This window comes from Gopherus evgoodei, chromosome 17 (genome assembly GCF_007399415.2).
Source record: "Gopherus evgoodei ecotype Sinaloan lineage chromosome 17, rGopEvg1_v1.p, whole genome shotgun sequence".
Classification (NCBI taxonomy): domain Eukaryota; kingdom Metazoa; phylum Chordata; order Testudines; family Testudinidae; genus Gopherus; species Gopherus evgoodei.
The window spans coordinates 8,684,633-8,707,017 of record NC_044338.1 but is presented as its reverse complement, the minus strand read 5'-3'; the positions used below and the strand labels follow the sequence as shown (position 1 = coordinate 8,707,017).

Here is a 22,385-nt window from a genome sequence, read left to right as displayed (position 1 = left end):
ACAGCAAAAGACAGTGGCATGGTTAAGAGATGAACCCAGTTCTCATTCCCCCACACTTGTGCTTTAACCTCACTGCCTCCTTTCCTATCCTTTCTCCTCGCTCACCTTTGCTTTTTGTATCTATTTGTGTTAGTTTATGGCTTATTTTAAAGTCATTTCGGTATGGGGGAGGTGTTTTATGTGCTCTGAAAGCAAGGCCTGAAAAAATTCTTCTGCCCAGGGGAGGGAGTGATGTGAGTGTGAGTGTGTGTATGCCTGCACCGGTTGAAAATAGGAATTGATAAACTGACATACCAGATCCAACGACTAATCCAGTCTCCTGTTTCCAACAAGGGCCAGTACCTGAAAGCCTGCTGTGGGAAGAGATGAAATAGAAGAGGGAGAGCTTGATGGGTGTCAGACAAACAGAGATGCACACGCTACAGAAAGAGCAAGTCTAGGCTGAGACGTGAAAGGAGAAGAATAGCTAAAAGTATAAATGTAGCAGAATTAGAAGACACACATTACATTCTTTGCTAGAATGAGTGATGCCCAGAAAAGTGAAGGAAGCATAACAAAGGCAAGTTACATTTTTAAAGCATGTTAGATCATTAAATGCACTACCCAGTAAATAGAACACAACTGTTGTTCCTCTAAATTGCAGCAGCTGTGACAGCACAGGCTCATTCTCTACCAGAGGGACTCTTGCACACTGTAAGAGCAAATGATTGTGTAACAGACACCTAGCAATGTAGCCTTCACTGGCCTACCCAATGTGCTGTCACAGAACTGCACTGCTAATTGAGAGCTGACTAAGACATAGCCTGAGATGTGCCAGCCAATGGCAGTAGGCTGGTCTCAGTGCCTGAGGCATGCAGCACGCTTGGTGTCAAGGCTGTGGAAGCAGACATGGTAAATCTGCAGCTAAGTGGTCAATATAACCCTTCAGCCCTACTCTACACTAGAAAAATTACTTGTTGCTGATAAGTGACAGCCCCAATTCAGCTGAATGCTGCTTTAACACAGACCAGAATAAAAAGTGTTCTGCATTGTTTCAGAAAACCATGACAGACTTGCTCTAAGTGTGTTTTAACCAGCATTTTCTGAACTGGTTTTGTCCTGCTCTCTATCACAGAGAAACAGTTAATCTGAATCCATTGCTGACACTGCTCATCACTAACATCTAATTTTTATAATGTAAATGAGCCACAGAGACTAGAATGGGAAATTGAAGAAATTTCAAGGCACACAATGCTATGTATTCTATGCTGGAGCTAAAGAAAAAGAAAGTAATAAAAAACCCCTGAATAGCCAATTTAATTTAGCAGAATACTCCCACTGAATTTCTCTACTAACAGCATACACTGATGTTGAGTCTCTAAAAGTGAACGTGAGTGTAACTGGTGATGTCCAGAGTTAAGCCAGAAGATGAAAGGTGCTCCTAAAACAAGTATTAACAAGAGGTGCCACCAGGATCAATAGGAAGAACAATAAAGAACCCTGGTAGAAAGTGACAAAAGAAAATTGCAGTGTCTTTCAGACTTTAGAATACAATGAAGAAAACAAGGTGCTATAATATTCTAGATCAGAAATACACAAAAGAATTGATTTTTAAACAAAACCCTCTAAATAGATAATAACTATGTAATGCGTTGTATGACCTCTTCATGAAGATACCTGCACTTTTATGGTGCTTTACAAACCATTAGCTGTAGTCAAACCTCTTTAAAAGTGCACCAGATTAACTAAATCAATTTAAAATTGATCTAGGCCAGTAAGTCTCAAACTTTTCACAGACCACTTGAAATTTGCTGAGGTTCTCGGCGGACCACTTAATGATCCTTTCCAAATGTTGTTTGTACCACTAGCTAAGTATTGTAAAGTGCTTTGGATAAAAGCGTTTTATATATATTAAAAAAACTAATTAACTTCTTTGTTCTATGAAAAGAAGCATACATCTCATATTTTAATATCAATAGTCTTACCTTTCTAATGCAACGGATGTGTCCCCACCACTGCAGCCCCCAAGCTGGGGCTGGGAAGGAGGGGGCTCTCTCCCTGGCAGCCACAGCCCCCAAGCTGGGGAAAGTCGCCTCTTTCTCCGGCCGCCGCAACCCTGCACATCCTAAATGCCCCCCTGCCCCCTAGTCTCCCCCAAGACCACCATCTCACCTTACAAATATGTCTTCTCCAGGCACCTAATTAGTGGTGCAGTTTGAGAATCTCTGCTCTAGGCATACAGTGGCCAGCTGCCAACATAGACACCCTTAAAATGAACTGATTTAAGCAAGGGTTAAATCTGGTTAAGCCAGTAACATACTGATGCAAGGTAAAAGCTGATGTCTGGCTAGGGTGGGGGCATGCCCCATTTTAACTAGCCACATCTAGTTACATCGGTGCACTTTTCTAGTACCAACAAGGCCTAATTCACACTGAGGCATGGGAGTCCTACTGCAAATTACGGAGGTTTGTAACTGATCAACTAAGTGAAAAGAAAATGCATCACAAAGTAACCCAGCCTGGACAGTCCAGGCTCTACTAGGGTAGATGCACTGCAGCAAGGCCACTGGCAGATATTACAAAGTAAATAGGAAAAATCCTCCCCAGTGGACAAAGGTGAGCTTTTCAAAAGTGAGAGAGAGAAGCTCCTAACTCCCATCCACTTTGAAAGGGATTTAGGCACTTGAAAAAAAAAATTCCACCCCCAATTTTTGATTAGAAAAAAAATCTTTGTAGTATTTGTATTATATTAGCATGTAGGAGCGGTACCCTATTGTGACTGAACACGAAGACTATCCCTGCTTTTATTTCTATCCCTCAGCATTCAGGACAACACGAGTCTTTGCCCCCAGCTCCACCTCACCATGTCTTTGGTTTGCATGGTTCAAAACTGAATTGAGAGGTAGTGGGTGGGAGTTGCCCCTTGTAAAGCCAGATGTAATTATTTATTTTGGGAATAAGAGCCCTGTTGGCCTATAGAGAGGAGGAAGAGGGAAATGAATCTGGTTTTAAATAGAAGGCAATCCAGGAATGGTGGTGACCCTCAAACTGTGCAGGGCTTCACTCCCACTGACAATTAGGGGCCAGCGGGCATTTTGAAAGAAGGCAGGTCCTTATGGACTTCTCTATAGAAGGATGTTATTTGGCAGCCTCTTTTGAAAAAGAAATTTTCAGTTATGAATAAAGGCCCAAAATGGTACTTCGCCCATGCACCAGGTGCTAAATAATTGTAACTCCAACCAGCACCTTTACTTGTAAGTTCTCTGAACATCCATTCTGTCCTTAACGAGTAAGTATTCTAAGTTTGGGGAGAATACGCTGTATTCTACCTACGTAACAGAGCAGTAGAATCCAAAACAACTCCGCCTTAGCTATGGGACTATGAGTTGTGCTTTCCTAACACTAGTAAATGAACAATAAAGGCTACTTTCTTCTGTTTTCATTCTCCTCCTTCAAACTTATCCTATATCAATTTGTAGATGTTCACAGCTATTCCAGAGAGGTGTACAAGGTAACTTACAATAATTGGTCTTTACCATTTTGTCTACAAATCTGTTATTTCTTTGTATAATACCAGCCATGTGCTAAATGCTTTGTGGACCAAGCACCTGGTCTTGGTACTTGCCCATACAGCTTCCAGTGCAATCATTAACCCCATTTCTGTAGTCACTAGCATAGCACAGCACAGTGTTGGAGGGTCTTTTTGAAGCTTTAAGCTATAAAAATAATTAAAGGCTACTCATAGGGTTATTTACTTCATTGCAACCCCATCAAAATAACCTATTGAAAACACTTTTACCAGCAGTTGTTTCTATTTGCTGCCCCATGTGACGCCATTATACAGTCTATCCACTTTCAAAAACTATTTGCTCCATGACAGTGAGACCCCCCTCTCAATGGAAAAAGTGTGAAGGGATAAAAGACACCCCCCACACACACACTCCACCCGCCCACCCTCTGTATTTGGCTGACTTCCAGAGTCCCCATAAAAAATAAGCCGATGCTGTTAACTTGTCATCTCACTGACTGTACTAATCCTATTTCGAGTCAGGGTGGCGGTTGGCAATATGTTACTAAGATGGTTAGCAAGCATGTTACTTAGGAACGAAGCTGTTTATTTTTCTCATTAAGACCAACATGCATTGTCTGGCTTCACACCCTGTTAACAGCTAACATTCCACCAGAGGTTTTATTTTTGCAGTTGGAGTAGAGCAAAGCCAACATTTTTCCTTCAATATTCATGAAGTTTGATCCAGAATGGCACTAGCTTCCACACAGAGCAGCACTCAAAGCAGTTGGAAAGACTGAGCACTTACATGGGGCAGCGTGCTCTAGTGCAGCGCGCTGGGACTCAGGAGATCTGGTACAGCCACTGCCTTGTGGTGTCTGACCTTGGACATCACCTCTGTACCTCAGTTGTCTCATCATGGACAAGCAGAATGGGTGAAGGTTGTGGTTGAAATTATATGTCCATGCTAGGTGCTGCCATTGCATTCCATGCACCCTAGGTAAAAAAAACAGTGGGCATTTTAATTACAAAAAGTTGTGACCACATTCAGCGCTGGACAGTTGCAGGAATAATTTAAGGAAGGGAGCCCCCCCCACTACTTTGCCAAGGGAAATGCATCTCTTTACAAAGCCCACACCCAAATTCCATACCTGGCCCTTGGCCAAAGGACCAAAAGCGGAGGGAATGCTAGTCCAATTCCAGCCTTAGAAAGAGGTCCTGAACTCCTCAGACCTCCATTTAAAGAAAGCAGCAATGTTTTGCCATTAAGAACAATACCAACACTGGCCCACAGAACTAGGTGGTCAACAGGTGTCTTTCTTTTCTTGAAGCCTTACTGAAATACCCCCATCCAATGCCCCGTGCACGTGGACAAGGGACCTGCTACACAGATAGCATCAGGCACAAGTGGAGCCAGCACTCCTCGGTCCCTCTCTGCTCAACACCATGAGGAAAACGCTCTCCTTGGGTTTTATACCACAAGGGGCTTTCGATGCAGATACATAATCTTCTCTTCAACTCATGCAGAAAGCAAGAGAGTTATAGCTGGTAAGCGCTGGTCGCTGATGCCCAGATAGTGCTGCTGGCGCCTTTTCACTCACTGAAATATCACCTGGTGACTGGCAGCTTTGGACTGATTAGATAGTTAACCTCTAGTTGTCGATCAGTGACAACAAGGGAGAAGAGGGTTAGATTGGTTCAAGAAACAAATATACAACAAATGCTTAAGTGGTAGCCTTGAGCCTATACAATTCATGTGGCCTCAGAGGGCCATATTCCCCCTGGGCACAGCCTGCCTCTCAGCTCACAGCCCAGTCCATCTCTGGGGCCAGAGGGACACTGCCATCTCCCACTGCACACAATGAACTCCAGGTTCCCAGCAGCAACAAATAGGAATTCACTACACCCTGAAACGCAGGATTGGCCTAAGCAAGGAGGAAAATGACCGGGACTGTATATACAAGTTACTTCACATATGGCCCTACAAAACCTAGACCAGGTGCCTACCAGCATTGAATTGGGGGCTCTAATGCCCCATTGTCAACAATAGGAAAAGGCAGTATATGGCCATGTTATTAAAGCCTGTAAAGCATGTGGACAAGGGGGGGGTTGAATTAAGTTTGCTGAGGCAGCCTGAATTCTAGTATTTCGATTGCTTGATTTTTTTAAAAATGTTCTTTTACTATTGTTTTGTGTATGTAATTCAGTATAGGTTGTGATATGTCCCTCATGACCACAATATCAGAGGCAGAGCTGGCATTAGGTATAAGCAGACTAAGCAATGGCTTAGCGCCCTGAACAGCTCAACCGAGCTACCTCTTAATTATTAGTGTGTGTTAGAGGCAGGGGGTGGAAAATATTCCTGCTTTGGGCCCACAACGGGCTAGCATCAGCACGTATCAGGAGGCAATGGAAGTTAGTTACACTAACATAAAATTGACGTAATTCCTCTGACTTTAATAGTTGCTCCAGCTCTGCACTGGGATAGGAGAGACCAGAATCCAAGTCCTAGTTTCAGCTCCGATCAGTATTTTGTCAAATCCTTGCAGTGATAGAGTGCATGAGAAACAGAAAGGAAGGATTCGCTTCCCTTTACTAGACCCTTAAGAACCGCCAAAGACATTTCACAACTCCCCTTTTACAGGAGGAATGAAAGCAGAGCAATACCTTTTCTTCCAGGTAGTTTGGCTGTATTGTTGCCAAGAGCAGGTACCAATACTCCAGTAATGAGCGGCAGCAGGATGTTGAGAATTATAAGAGCATTTGGGCCACCTGGAAGGCAGTCAGTATTCAGTCTGCTAACTAGATGAGCTCAACTCTGAGTTTTTGATGCTGAAGGTCAGCTCACTGCTGGATGCAGGATAGGCTTGTCTCTGGAAAGCAGTCAACACATCAGCCCCTTAATGGCACTGATGATTAGTGAAGCACCAAGGGAAAAATTAGATTAGAAAACCAAATGAAAATAGTTTAGGAAGTACTGTTTATTCTTCGTGGAAGATGCTGCCATATCCAGACTGCAGGAAACAATTTGACTTCAGTCCAGAAGAAAAGGAGCCCCGGTCTGGAGTACATTAGTGTGGTGGGAGGCCGGGAATAGCAGCCACTTAACCCTGTCATTCAGCAAACATTAGTGAATTATGAGTGTATTATATGTTGGGTTATGTGTTTTGTGAAATGCCTGGAGGCTTGCTAGAGTGGCACTAAAATGCTATTGGGCGTCTCTGTCAAAATGTAAATTTTTATACCGACTCTGAAATAAAAATAAGATTTCGTGTTTGCCTCCCAGCTACTGAAATCAAATCGCAGCCAAAGCCAGAGTTGTAAAATAAGCAAAAATTTCCCTTCCTGTCAAATTAGTTCCCTGACAAAGAAAACAAGTGATATAAATGTGATTTACTTCCTTTTCCTCCTGTCATAAACATTTATGGCTGAGAAGTAACAATGGGTTTAAAAAGGCAGTCACAGCTCTTTGATGTTTCTTTGCAGTGCAACCTGTGCTGGAGTTGGGTTTGATATATGTATAAAAAAGGATGGAGCTGCATTCCGCTGATAGGTGTGGGAATTGTTTATACCAGAGTGAATGTACGCTTATACATACATATTTCTTTATTATATACCTCTTCTATAGACATCCCCCAAACATGTATGTATTGTACACTTGCAGTTTGTGGAGATAATATCCAGGTTATAATTAGAGAGGCATGTGATATGTAAATTCTATAACCACATCGCCTGCTCACTAATCCATTGTGCTGGGACTTATTGTAATCTTCTAAACAGCCCAGCAGTTTCAAACAGCCAGTGTTTAAAAATAAGCCTGTTAGAGCATGGTTTCATGCCCCTTCACCTCAAATTACACCTGCCCAAGGCATCAAACAGTTTCTCCCGAGATATTTTGCTTCTTTCACTACCAATCTTAGCCAGAATCCAGATGTGTAGAGGATTGTTCTACAAATAACCTAATTTTTAAATCGAAAACTCAGTAAAGGGGTTAGTTTGGAGGGAGGATTCTGCCTGGCTCTCATTTTACCCAGCATGGTTTCCTCTCCTCCCTAGCTAATTTATCACTTTGCCTGCCCATTATTTTGTATTCAGTGGGACCTTTGGAGATGCAGCTCTCTAACTGCGACATTCCTGTGGAGTTCAGCCGAGAAGAAAGAATCCAACTAAGAGAAACAATCTGAAGAAAGAATCTTATTCTCTCTTACCCATAGTTTTTCCTGCACACCCCTCTCCTCAGAGAGCTAACTTAGCTCTGATGGCGCTATCCATCCATCCTGCACTACAGTGGAGAAGAAACTCAGCTAAAGGCAGACTAACACGGACACCAATGGTTCCTCTAGGGCTGAGCTCTTGCTTCAATAGCGCACTCCCTACAGCAGAGGCACCTTCTCTAGTGAAATCACTGGCTGGATTGTACTGACAGTGCAAATTAACTATTCACTAAACTGAAAAGCTGCTCCAGAGGTTTAGAGGATCTGGCTAATAAGGACACCTCTCACCTATATCTTGATGAGTCCAGAAAGAGAGGATTTCAAGCAAAAATGGCCTTGAAATTTGGGAGACCCCAAGATAAGGAGACCACCACAGGAAGCATGCAGCTATAGGATTGGGACGTCTCCGTGCTACTGAACTGACAACATTTTCTCAGCCCATCTTTGAGCATAACACTCTTTGCATCCCTTCACTGCCTCCCCCTTCTCTATCACATCAAACATAAGCTACTTGTCTTCACTTTCAAGGCCCTTCACAGCCAATCCCCATGCTACCTCTCATCTCTCATTCACTATCAAGATGTCAACTCCCACTTCAGATTAGCTCATGATGTCAGCCCCTCCATAGTTGGGGTTAGTCCTGCTTTGAGCTGGGGATTGGACTAGATGGCCTCCTGAGGTCTCTTCCAATCCTAATCTTCTATGATCACGTATTTATTAAATTTTCACACAAGTCCTTCCATGCTTTCTCCCACACTGCTCCACACCCCAAGCAGCAAAAAAAAAAGAGAGAGAGTGCAGCCGCAATTGCGATCTGCAGCTCCGCCGCCGCTGCTTCAGTCTTCGGCGGCAATTCGAGAGGGAGTGAGGGACCTGCCGCGGAAGACCTGGACGTGCCGTTGGCTGCCCCAAGCAGCTGCTTGCTGCGCTGGTGCCTGGAGCCGGCCCTGCCCCTGGGAGGCATGGTCTTTAAACATCTGCAAAGCTACCTTATTCTCCTTCTTCAAACTGTCCCTTGCTGTGATGCCTACCAAAAACTTGACAATAGTTAAGCAGCTGGTGTGCAGAGACCACTGACCAATACTGTCTCATTGTTTCCCAGGACTCCCCTGACTGACTGCATTGTATCATTTGTTGTCTCTTGCCTTATACTTTGGTGGTAAGCTCTATTTGTACAGTGCCTAGCACAGTGGGGTCCTGGCATATTACCAGGTACTCTGCTAATGCAAATAATCACAGGCTATCAGGGTTGGAAGGGACCTTAGGAGGTCATCTAGTCCAACCCCCTGCTGAAAGCAGGACTAATCCCCAACTGTTTTGGGGTTTTTTTTGCCCTAGATCCCTAAATGGTCCCCATAAGCATTGGGCTCAGAACCTTGGGTTTATGAGGCCAATGCTCAAACCACTGAGCTATCTCTCCCCCAAATAAATTAATGGAGATATCCTATCTCCTAGAACAGGAAAGGACCTTGAAAGATCATTTAGTCCAGCCCCCTGCCTTCACTAGCAGGACCAAGTACTGATTTTGCCCCAGATCCTTAAGTGGCCCCCTCAAGGATTGAACTCACAACCCTGGGTTTAGCAGGCTAATGCTCAAACCACTGAGCTATCCCATACCAGAAAATAGCTAGATTTTTCTCTTCTCTTCAAACCTGCAGCCTTCTCAGCACACACATCTTTTTTGAAGATATAGTTCCAACCTCAAAAAATATGCAGGGGCTTTTAGTTTGTTTTTTTTCCCCTAACACCTTGTTTACCATCTTCTGCACAGAAGCATATTTCTGTACATGTTTGTAACAGTCCCTTACATTAGTTGGAGAGCTGCTGAATCAAATGGTTAATAATGTTGACATTTAACCCACCAATCATCAATCATCTCCAGAGTTAACAACCCCAAGCAATGAACAGGGCCCCTCTTCATCCTTCTCAGAGTTCATGTTTCAGAGTCTGTTTGCAGACTTGGGAAGACAGCACTTCATTGGGTCACAACTGGAAAGTTTACCTCGCAACCATCAGAAGCAGATGGCAGAACTCCTGAATCCCAGTCTCCTGCTCTAACCAAGGGAGCATAACGTCCATCCTTCAATACACTACTTCACTTGCCTTACAGGAGAGGCCAGTACCAAGTGTAACTGTTTGTATGATGAGGACTTATGGTAAATTTGTGTTTTTGAAAGACTGAGTGTGCGAATTAGAGTACAGAAAAACCCACTAAAATCTGGAAGATCAAGTGATTTTATTCCTAACTTTGAAAACCCCAAAAACATATGTGCCAAGGCAACAATGGATTCTGAAAGATGATTAAGTAAGCTAAGTAAAGGCATGAGACCAAAGAACTACTGTTGAACCTTATAGCAAGGTCAGTGGTCAAGTATAGAACCTTATAGGTTTGGGGGATTTTAAAAAATTCTGTTTCATTCTTTGTTCTTGTGCAAGATTAGTACCCATTAAGCAAATGGATTTATCTGTGAAGCTGACCTGACATCTCTCCAAATCTGATTTCCAAGTTTTCTCAGCAGAAAGCTCCAGCATAGGCCACCAGCCTTAATAGGGCTGTTGTTCTGATAAGAGAGCAATTCCTTCTAACCCACAGGACGAGGAGAGGGGAAAAAGAAAGACCTAGCAGAGCAGAGGAAAAGAGGCACGGCCCTGTATTGTGGTATTTCAGAGCTGAATTCTGCTGGGCCCAGCTCTGTAAGGAAAGGTTAGTCACTTGCCTCACTTTTTCTAAAGCATGACTTTTGGCAGCCTTTTCCCACACTCCCAAGCTAAAAGAACAAAAGACATTATCTCAAATTGCATAAGCTGTATGAAAATATTTTACTATATTGCCTTATTAATCTGCAACACACACAAGCACCCTCTGCTGTCTGGATGAAGATATGTCCCCCAGACTTCTCAAGGTTGCTATTTGGCAGCAGAAACGCAGCCAGTATTTATTAATTATGAGCTTAAGCATCTCCTTTCATGGATATTTTCAAGGGCCTCATTATTAATAAGAATAATAAAATAGAGAGTGTTTTTAAAGCTCATTTGTTCTACAGCACACTGATTACAGAAGACTTTGCAGTGCACAGCCAGAGCAACTGCAAGCATTACACATGCCACCCTCTGTATCGTGCTCATTTAGCAGCTGTAACTTGGCCTAATTATTTCCCCAAGGGCATTTAATTTTTTAGACAAACTTTCAACTTAAAGTTTTCTGAACAAACAGACTCACAAACCTGACGAAAATGAAGTGCCAGCGTTCTTCAATGGACTTACTAACAACTGCCACCTTCAAACTGAAAGTGCATAAAAAAGGAATACTTTTGTTTTAAAATAGTGTTTCAATGAGTGTTTATATAAAGCAGCAAGTGCATTTCACCTGTGGAACTCATTGAGGCATGATATTATTGGGGCAAACAAACATTTATATTAGTATGTATAGCAACTAAATCTGCAGCTGCACCAGCATGAAGGGCTACTCTCAGCTCTCCGCTTCAAGGAATAAAACAATCACCCAAAGGGATTAGGAAAACAGATTTCCCCCTGACTCCTGCCACCATTTGCATCAGGCCTTGTCTATACTCAAAAGGTTTGCTGTTTTAACCCTGCCAGCATAGTTTAAAAGTGCAACCCTCTTCCCCTTCCACGGGGAAGACACAGTTAAAAAAAAAAAAAGGCTTATACCAGTATAGCTTATTTCTGTTCAGTAAATTAAGCTATACTGATATAAAGTGTCTCATACCAGTATAACTGCATCTACACTAAGGCTTTTACCAGTGTATCTATGCCAGTTTAAAAAAAATTAAAAGTACACCCTTTCTCAACATAGTTATGCCAGTAAAACTTCTTACATTTAGACCAGGCCTAGGAGGAGACACACTCATAACCCACAAAATGGATTGAAAACATACAACCAACAAACCAGGTAGTACTTGGCAAAAACACATCTGAGAGAGCAGTGATCTACATAATACCACATACATGTTGACGAAGGAGATCACTCAGGCGAATGGCAATAGGATATGAAACCTTTCATCTCCATTGTAAACCACTGGTTAAAATCCAGACTAGATGAGTACAGATTTCGGGCCTACACTGAAATACGAAGAGGAGAGTTCTCACCATTTCCCCCACTCCTTTCCAGCCTTCGCTTTAATTCCATTGGCTTCAGTGTGAGCGTAGATGACCTGGTCCTGGATACTGGCCTAATCCAAGCTCAGATTTGGACCCAGGGTCAGTGGGGCTTTTGGGCAAAGTGCTAAAGTTCTGGCCTGCGTCTAGTAATGACAGAATCAATCATCTGGCAGCCTTGTAGTGGCCAATGTGAGAGGACAAGTCATCACTGCAGTTGGCATCCATAATATTACTTCTAAACCACAGACCTTGTCAGCCAGAGTCAAAAAGATCTTTATTGCATCCTCTACAGCTAAATGAATTTGGCTGTTGCGAAGGTGATACTGGAAACCCTGAAGACTGAAATTTCTTGACAGAACAGGTTCAGCAACATAGATTTATAGAATATCAGGGTTGGAAGGGACCTCAGGAGGTCATCTAGTCCAACCCCTGCTCAAAGCAGGACTAATCCCCAGACAGATTTTTACCCCAGTTCACTAAATGCCTCCCTCAAGGATTGAACTCACAACGCTGGGCTTAGCAGGCCAATGCTCAAACCACTAAGCTATCCCTCCTCCATCCTGCCCATGGCTCTATAATATCTCCAAACCCCACCATTCATACTGCAATGAACATCAATGAGTGATCCTAGATATGTATCACCCTGGATTTTCATCTCAGCAGGCAAATACTGTAGTGATAACATACAAGGATATTAATTCTGTGTTCAAACATATATGAACATATGAGGAATTTATAGTAGCCTTTAAATCTAAAGAACACATGGTATGTGCTTTTTGGTTACAAGATAATGTCAAGTTCTGTAAACAGAGAGATGCTTGTAATAAGTTAGCCATCTGCAAAGGGGCATAAATACTTGAGCTCATTTTTAAATCAGCATAAAAGTGATTTCTCTGCTATTTACCTCTAGTGCAGTGAACTGTAATTAGCTGCAGATAAGGATCCAACAGGATGAAGGCTGGTGTCCAAGACTTGAATCTATTTCTTGCTAATTTCTTGACTGCAGAGAGAACCAAAGAAAAAAGAAAGAAATTTATTTTCCATGTCTATGAAAAAAATCTTCTTGAAGCCATTTTGTCTATGCTCCCTTGAAAGGGAAGCACTTATTCAAGACTTTACAAAAAGAAAAGCCCTTTGTACAAAGGGCCCTGGGTTTGTTTTCTTTTATGGTAACAGCAGCTGCGCCACTCAGACACTGCTATTTTGCCGTGAACCCACAGATGCTTTGTCTTGCTGTCACCCGAGCATGCCCATGAAAAGGTCTGGCCTCATTAAGTGGTTGTTTTGGGGGTTTTTTAAAAACAACTGAAAAAGAGAGTTTACCAGCACACACATCTTTTTTGAAGATATAGTTCCAACCTCAAAAAATATGCAGGGGCTTTTAGTTTGTTTTTTTTCCCCCTAACACCTTGTTTACCATCTTCTGCACAGAAGCTTATTTCTGTACATGTTTTTAACAGTATGGCATAAGGCACTATACTACTTACCTGCCACGGAGTAGTTTAAGACTAACTCTAAAGGGACCAGTGCTTTACTGCCAGATGTGGGGTAGGGGGCAAAGAACATTAGGGTTTGGGCTGTTGAGTAGGAGGGAGAAGATATACACTAATGGAATGGTTAACTGCACAATCTGCTTATGCAAAGAAGAATGAAAGATTGTCCTAGACTAGTTCTATTTATCACAGACACACCCCTCAACAAATTTTGGTGGTTCAGAGTAGAGGCAAGTCCAAACTGGACTTTGGCCCACTGTAGAGATGTGCTGGAGTCTCAAACCGAGACACCATATTGGAACACTCAGATAACTAGATCCATATCATCTCTGAAGTAGGGCCCATGTCTAACACAGAGAAAATGGGACCTGGATCCAGACCATCCCAAATTTTGTTTTTTGTATTTTGCAAAGCCAACCCTTCACTTTGCCCATCTGCAGTAGAAATCTCACAGTCTTAATCTGACCCTATCAGATTGCCTGTGTTTTTACCCTGGTCAATTGCCTACCAGTTAATTGTATAATTAGGCTATTTGCCAGGCTTGACAAATCCTCTTGCGTACTCACCCATGGGGAGTTGGCAGCTTTCCCAGGCAAGTGCCATCAACTTCCACAGAATCTTAGCTTTCTTTTTTTTTTATTACAGTTCCAGCCCTTTTGCTTGCAAAGGTTACCTTCCGAATATCAACTGAGAGGAAACCAATACAGTGGCCTCTTTGATTTCAGCATTAGATAAGGCCCCAAGTCTGCAGACAGCTTGAGTGCCACTATTGCTGCTGACAGCCTTCCCAGGTTGCAGCAGAGTGAATAAGACCCAGAGTATTTGCACAGATAGATTAGAACTCCACACAGATTTCCATGTTTGCAATACTTTTAATATTTATAGGGCACTCAGCATTTCCACCACACACAATTTAATTGCGAGCCTTGTAATATCTGTGTTTTTTCTTAAAGCCCCAGCTACTGGATTCATGTGATTGTGTTAGAATTTTCAGTTTTAATTTTTAAAAAGTACATTTCTAGCCCTCATGCCTGCAAACAAAACCTTGGAAACTGCACGCTAAAACCATCAAAAATCAGAAGTGAAAAAGGACCCAGCTTTTTCTTTTTTTATATATAGTCCATGTATTTTAAGCCAAACCCATGATTTTTGAATGGCTGAGGCTGCAACGTTGCTTGGATAACATAGTAATGAGTGTGACATGAATGTCTTGCTCAATAGATGACAGTATGTGATGTTAAGCTTATCAGAGCATGTGCAATTGTCCAATCGTCCAAACCTCTAACTTTGGGCAAACACGTGTCCCACTTATGTGCATAATCAGGAGGTGGCGCTGTAGAGATACACAGACAGAATCCTCTGCACTTGTGATATTAATGGAAACCTGTGTAGTCTATTTATGAAAACCTTGACCTAGAAGGAATTCCTGCCTAGCATCTCTGTAAACAAGGAGTTGCTCCGTTAGTCAATTTAAATCACTAGAACTGCCACTTATTTACATTTTAAAGCAGTATTTTTTTGTTGTCTTGTAAATGTATTATTGTGTATTGGGAAAGCCATCTGTAAAGGCCAGAAGGAGGGCTTCCTCTTGTGTTGACAGACATGTTGCTGTAAACAGATCCTTTTTATGTACCAAAGCTGTTTGTGTCATCTTTCACAGATTTGGTTTCTTGTGTATTATGGCAATAGCACCATAAGGATTCTCACTAGCTCTCTTTTTTCTTTTCTTTTTTTAAGTTCTTTTTTTTAATCCACATTTAATGTTAGTACTGAGGAGTTCATCCATCTCTTCCATCCTAGTGCTAGTGACTAGCACTTACGCACCATGCACAGCTTCAGACTGCCAGATCACAGATCATTGTCCAACACTGTAGCTCACTTCCATGGGATTCAGATGTATTGTGCATGTGTCTAAACACGTAAAACACTCAAGGGGTGCGCACAGCTGCTGCTTTCTCCATTGCCTGTTCGTAATTCAAACGCATATTGTGTGCGTCAATAACGGGCTGATGTACCCAAGAAGGGAGGCACCCAAGCCGCCAATTCTAAGAGGAGCGAAATCAGCTGAAAAAGTTGGCCGTCAAAGCAGAACTGCACCCTCAAGAATCCAAGAGGGCCCCAAGTTGTAAACATAATCCATAAACAGCAATAACATTGTACAAAATGGGTACCCAGCTACTTCTCTGCCCTTTCATTAAATAAAATGATAGCTAGAATATACCAAAGAAAAGAGATACATCCCAGGAGGAACAACAGGGCTGGGAAGTAATTCAGGACCATGCAAAGATTCAGATCATAAACTTGGCTAGAATATTTATGCTGCAAATCTTGAGCCCAACAGACTTTCCACTCCTAGCCAGGTTAGAAATAGCTAACCCCAGCCAGAATCAGGCAGGAATATGAAAATGAGTCACATTTTTTTAATCTCCAAAAAACTGTGTGTGTTTTGAGATTTTTTTGGGTGCAAGGGACAAAATGAGGTCGGGGGGCGTTCAACAATAGGTCTTCGTTGCTCAAGCTATTTCTGCCTTCTTTAGGCATGCAACTCCATCTGCTCTCTTTCAATGTAACCTATGAATGTAATAGAAATGGAGATTCCGGGATAAATACTCTGAATAATCCCCAGGGACAGGTCTAGTACCTAACCATCACCTCTGCATCTTGGAAGCACTCATTATGGCTCTGAGAATTACTACTATTAAATTATTTGTAATGTGGTAGCACCTGGAGGTCTCAGCCCCATTATAAGTTACATGGACTTTGCAACTAGGAAAAAAGGTAGGTCAGATTTTGGGTCTTATATGAAGCTTGATTTATGTGCCTCGCTTTTCAACTCCCATCTTACATACTGAACAGTTCTCTCTTACACACACATTTCTATGTTAGCAAAAGCCAGAAACAATCAAGCAGGATATCACTGCAAGGCCAAGCAAAAGGGAAAAATATGTGATGTACAAGCTAATCTTGCACATAATGTGGCATTAACAGCATTTCTAACAAGTGAGAATACGTAGGTAATGCAGAGTCTGATTCTGTTTCACTATTTTGCTTTCTAAAAATCAGTGCTGGTATGACTGTAGCATCTGAAAAATCCTACAGGAAATGGAGAGCGGGCTGAAGGGGATGGCAATGAGATCTGAAACCTTTTAACTCTGGTTCACTAACACGACAATACAGGACAAGTGTGACTGAAGCTGCTAATATGCGATTGGTGTTTGTTGGCCTGTACGAGATGAGTTGGTGATCTCAATTCAGTGCCTAAAATCATCTGTACTGTACAAGCAAAGCACTCTTACCAACAAAGCTGCACTTTTTACTTTTTACTAGATCGCCCCCAGGAGCAAAACAAACTCTGCTGGTGAGAGTCCAGTTTGGTCCATATAGCTGCATCTATGCTAGGGGCTTCTGCCGATACAGCCAAGTCAGTCAGGGCTCATGCCTCTTCACACCCCTGACCAACCTAGCCATGTGAGCAGAAGGCTATAGTATAGACCTGGCCTTAATAGGCAGACATCCACATCACAATTGGTACAATCAGGAACCCTCATTAGCATCCTCCACAGAGAAGCCAGGATTAAAGTGGTCCATAGGAAAACTATCTCCTCATCCCTAGAAATGTGCATTTAGGTACTTATATGGCCTATGTCACTGTAGTATCAAAATATCTCACAGACACTAACTTATCCTGTGACGTAGAAAATCACAGTCTCAATTTTATAGATGGTAAACTGAGGCACAGAGCAGTCTTATGCATGGTCACACAGGATGGCTGTGGAAGAGCTGGGAAATGAACTCCAATAATCTGACTTGGGGTTGGTGCCTTAACCACAAGCCCCACTTCTCTCTCCAGGTCTGGGCTGAAGCTTGTACACTCACTGCCTGGATAGTACCTACCCTCTGGATAAACACAGGCCTATTTTCTGGGGTTGTTAACCCAGGGCCAGACATTTAAAGGCACTTAGGTACTTTTGAAAAATCCCTCTAGGCACCTACCTTCAAAAACCTTGACTCCTGGTGCCTTTCATAAGCACTACATTCAACAAAATAGTAATAATAAAAAACAAACAATCACATGGGATTGCTAATATCAATTTTGTAGAAGTTGCAATAGTGTAATGGAATTGCTTTTCTCTTTGTTAAAACCTAAATGTTATTCAACGCCTAGAAGGCGGCTCTGGGTGCTTTATTCCTTATTCTCAATCTCTCATTAATGGGCAGCTCCTCAATAGGGTTATCACACAGGAGAACCATTCTAGACTTTTCTGCACTCATCCTTTGGGGCACTTCAGAGGGGGAAAGTCTAAAAGTATTCTTAAGAGGGCACATAACATCCTTCCCCTTTTCACAGATGGAGGAAACAGCTACAGGATTAGCAGGAGACACTGATACAAACAGAACACCTGACAAAATGCACCAACTCCCTTTCCCCCTTGTACAAAAAACTCCATTCCCTCTAATCAGAATCTACAGGAGCAGGGAAAGCTCAGCTGAAGTCTCTATTGAAAACACACCTGCAAATGTTATGAGCATAGTGGTGGAGATGAGAGCATTTCTGGGCTTAGATAGTTAAAAGTTGCCCACCACGTAGGTTAACTTTCCATTGTAACAGATGCTGGCTCCGTTGCTAAAGAGCTGACAAGATCAAATACCTTTAAAACATTTTATAACTAAAGTTCTTCCAAATATAACAGAGGATGTGATTCAAGACTGCCCATGCACTGGTGAACAGATAAGAATTCGTTACAGGTTTCCTGCAGCATGGATACAGTTATACAACAATACCATCCAACCATCCACTAACCACTCATATACACGCTCAGCCCAGCAAAGGTACAAGGCAGACTTCTCTCAGATCTCTCCTCCACTCTTTGTATCTCTAGCTGAGCTTTGTACAGTGCAGACTGCTCAAGACAGTGCCTATGCTGTTCTGTATCATATATTATTATTATGCTAGCTGCTAGGAGCCCCCATCATGGACCAGTCCCTCATTCTGCTAGGCACTAAAAATAGACACAGAACAAAACAGTGCCTGCCCCACAGACCTTACAAACTAAGGACCTGATGTTCAGGAGATACTAAGCCTCCAAAAGTCCAGTTGAAGTTGATGAGAGCTATGGATACCTAGCACCTCTGCAAGTCAGGCACTGTTAATTTTACCACCGGCATCCAGCAGTTCTGTGTGTCCTCCTGCCTACTCATTTTAGATGTCACCACCCTCCATGGCTAGCTAAACATACTACAGCTGCAGGTTTCAACCTTTTTTCATTTGCAGACCCCTAAAAATTGTGAATGGAGATGCAGACCCCTTTAGAAATCTTAGTCTGCAGACTCCCAGGGGTCTGCGGACCACAAGTTGAAAACCACTGCTCTATGGGAACGACAACCTTTCACAGACCCCTTAGATATAGTCTGTGGACCCCCAGGAGTCTGCAGACCACAGGTTGAAAACCACTGGATTACAGAATCAAACTAAGAAAATATACGCTAATTTGGTAAGGATAATTGCAACGAATAGCCAAGAAGGACCACTTGGACTGTGGCATAAGCTCTCTCGCAGCCCAGCCTAAATATAAAAGGCCAAGAGTGCATGCTACCCATTTACAAAGGAGACATACAACCTGTAAGATTAAAATGGGAGTTACCAGATGTCGATATTAAAAGATAAAACAGAATTTTTAAGGTTACCTGAATGTAGAAGTTTAGATCTTGCAGAAATACTGGTTGTCAGTTGTGATGCAATTCCATTTGTCATATTGGGCACACCACCATTGACGTGCCACTGAATCTCTTCTCCGACTAATGCCTTCTCTGACTAAATGCCATTTTTTCTGTGCAAAACAATTGTCCACTAGTTTTACCCAGGCAAGCTTGGGAGGGGGAGGTCTGTGACTAGCTAACACATTTTTAAACCCCACTCATTCTACTAAAACAAGCCAGAAGAACCAGAAAGCAGCGGGCAACATTATGTCTGCACCTTTCCTTCAACAGAATTTGACAACACTTAGCTGCAAATAAACTCATCTCCATAGATTTTCCTTTCTTTATGTAATCTAGAGTCACTGTGGCTCTGTATCCCCAAACACCCTGATTACTGAAATGGTGATGTTGGGGGGAGATTTTTTGTGAAGCTGATCAGACAGGCTAGTTATCCAGCTGCCCTTTGCCAGCAATGGTTCTAGCGCTTCCTGCCAGCCCACGCATCGCACACTAATTGACATGACATATTGACTGGCACTCTTCCGGGGAGAGAGCAAAAAGGAGTATGCATACCATTCCAGCTCGGTAATAATTACTGATTAAAAACTAGTTAAAAGGCAATGAAGACTGAAACGTACATTAACCAAACGACCCTCATCTATAGCAAGCCACAGATATATTGGAGTGATTATGAAATCATCACTTAAAATGTCTACAAACATTAATGGCTGTTTGAGTTTCCTGAAGATTTATCGTAAAGCTGTTAAGTTCTTCAGTATTACAGCTCTCCCCCCTCCTTCTCTGCGTGAAAATATATTCGCTTGGCTTTGTTTATGCACATTGACGTAGGCATCAAGTCCCTGGAACCATAAATATAGTGTCTATTTTTAACCTTTATAATGAAATCCTTTACTCATTGTTTTCTAAATAGAAAATGACACTGTTACCAATATTCATCATTTCACAGATGTAACAGGCCCAGTATGCTTGCCATGCTGTTACCCATACGTGAAATATTCATTAATGCTGAAGGTGTAATAAACGACTCCCCCTCATCTCCCTATAATTTAAAAGGTTTTAGTGTTTATGTGGATATTGTCTAGTTAATTTGGGGCGATTATCTCTGCAGTCACTATGGGGCACCTTGGTGTCTTGATTCACATGAGCATTTAATCTTTTATTTTCCACTTATTTAAAAACACAGCAGTGAATGAAACCGAAAGAGCTCTCACATACCAAGTATGCAATCAAATGTAGTTTAAATAAACATGGAGGGGGGGAGAATATTCTAACAGTCAGAATAAAGATTACAGTAGTTGGTCTCTGTTCATTGCTTTTCTTCATAGGGTTTACATTCAGCATTTTAGTGGGTCAAATTGGTCCCCCAGCGTAACTCCCAGTAAGATATGAGATAAGGATAAGATAGGAGTTCAGAGAGCTCTAGCCAGCTTACCTGGATATAGATGGATAATCACTAAACATTAGTCTATTTGCTTAGGTCCAATATTTTGATGAGCATTTACAGACCAAACCTCGCAAACCCTTAAAGTCGTGTCATTGGGACTACTCACCTGAGTAGACTGCTTGGAAAGAACGTGCCTTCTTTTGTCCTACAGAGAAAAAGTCATTTAATTTCTCTGAAATGTAAGTGTCCTTCATGGCTCCCATGGCTCCCCAACTGCCCAGTGGACCAACTGATTCTGTCTGCTTCTGATTTACGCAAATAATCAGCAGTTCTGCAAGTGTCTTTGATCACTTGCTCTGCAAATTCCCTTAGCCCTAATCATTTCCATTTTGCGTTTTACCAGCCAGAGCTTTTATTCTTTTCTATGGCTTCGCTTTATGTTGGACTCAAATAACCTCCAGATTCATGCCATTAAACCACCCTTTTTTTCTTCCTTGTCTTTCCTGCTTCCTCTTTCACGTAGGACAGTAAATCTCTTCTGGGACTGTTGTGGTTTCTTTAAGTAAACTATAACCCTGACAATAAAGATTTTTAATTAGCTTGCAAGTTTAGTGCAAATAATTTTATTTAGTTGCTATATTATTTCCTTCCCTCTCTTAGTCCCCTGCAGTACATATATTAAAAAAGGGTGATCCTAAGTAATTTATTCATCCAGTTGAGCCTGTATTGCTGTAATGGAGAGGAAGCATTATGTCCTACTACGGGAAGGACCTGATCATGCACGTGTGTACCACTGCTTGCTGCTGGATGGAATCAAAACTGCTTCCCTTTGCATCATTTTGCCCTATACTGTTAATTGATAAGGGCGAGTCTCCTTTTGTTCAAGAGCTAGGGGCCTGTGTTTCTCCAGGCAGGAGGATCCACAGTCCATGCCCACCATCACTGTCAAGTTCCGAAAGGCCATGTTATACAGCTCAGTAGTAACTGAAGAATTACAGGTGGCCAACAATGTTACAATTCAATCTCCTATGGCAGTTGTTCTGAAACAGAGGTACACGTATCCTTGGGGGTACTCAGAGGTCTTCCAGGGGATACACCAACTCATCTAGATATTTGCCTAGTTTTACAACAAGCTACTGAAAAGCCCCAGCGAAGTCAATGCAAATTAACATTTCATACAGACAATGACTTGTTTATACTGTTCTATATACTGAAATGTAAGCACAATCTTTATATTCAAATTCTTTATTTTATTATATGGCAAAAATGAGAGTTAGCAATCTTTCAGTAAGAGTGTACTGTGACACTTTTGTATTGTTATATCTGATTTTGTAAGCAAGTAGTTTTTAAGTGAGGTGAAACTTAGGGGTACACAAGACATACCAGACTCTTAAAAGGGGAACAGTAGTCTGGAAAGGTTGAGACCCACTGTCCTAGCTAATGCATAGATCAGTGGTCCCCAACCTTTTTCATCTAGAGGGCACCAGACAACGAGCCACAGAGGACCGTAGTGGCGGATGAGCATCCGCCGAAATTCCACCTACAAGCAGCAACGTCAATAGGCGTCGCCGCCGAAATGCCGCCAACAAGCAGCGTCATCTAGAGGCATCGCTGTCAAAATACTGCAGAAAATCGGCGGCGACACCTCTGGATGACGCAGCTTGTCGGCGGCATTTTGGCAGATGCTCATCTGCCGGCCAGTACGTGGGCACACTTAGATGCCCCGGCGGGCACCATGGTGCCTGCAGGCACCGTGTTGGGGACTCCTGTCAGGGTTTATAAGAGTTAGACTGTTACTGCAGAAAGAGAGAGGTAGCACTGACTAGATGGAAATCCAATATTTAAAATTAGTAGAGATTTCTTCTGGGATATAATTGGTTAAAAAAAAAAGTGGAGGCCCTTAATTGCTTCGTTTACTCATCACATAGGAAGAAGATGCTACTCAACCAGAAGTAGCACTTTGCATG

The 22,385-nt window shown here is 42.3% G+C and overlaps 1 protein-coding gene across 13 annotated transcripts in view; it reads right to left on the bottom strand.

The window, feature by feature from the left end:
* Positions 1-22,385, bottom strand: part of CCDC182 (coiled-coil domain containing 182) — a 132,593-nt gene that overhangs the window by 23,848 nt on the left and 86,360 nt on the right. For 11 of the 13 annotated variants that reach the window (XR_003996984.1, XR_003996982.1, XR_003996983.1 and 8 more), the window contains 3 exons: positions 12,728-12,823; positions 4,296-4,483; positions 295-353 (listed from right to left, as the gene is read on the bottom strand). The gene's annotated coding sequence lies outside the window, so the exon portion shown is untranslated. Of the gene's footprint in view, positions 1-294; positions 354-4,295; positions 4,484-12,727; positions 12,824-19,001; positions 19,145-20,584; positions 20,624-22,385 lie in introns of all 13 variants that reach the window. The other 2 variants (XM_030536758.1, XM_030536759.1) reach the window with 2 other exon arrangements.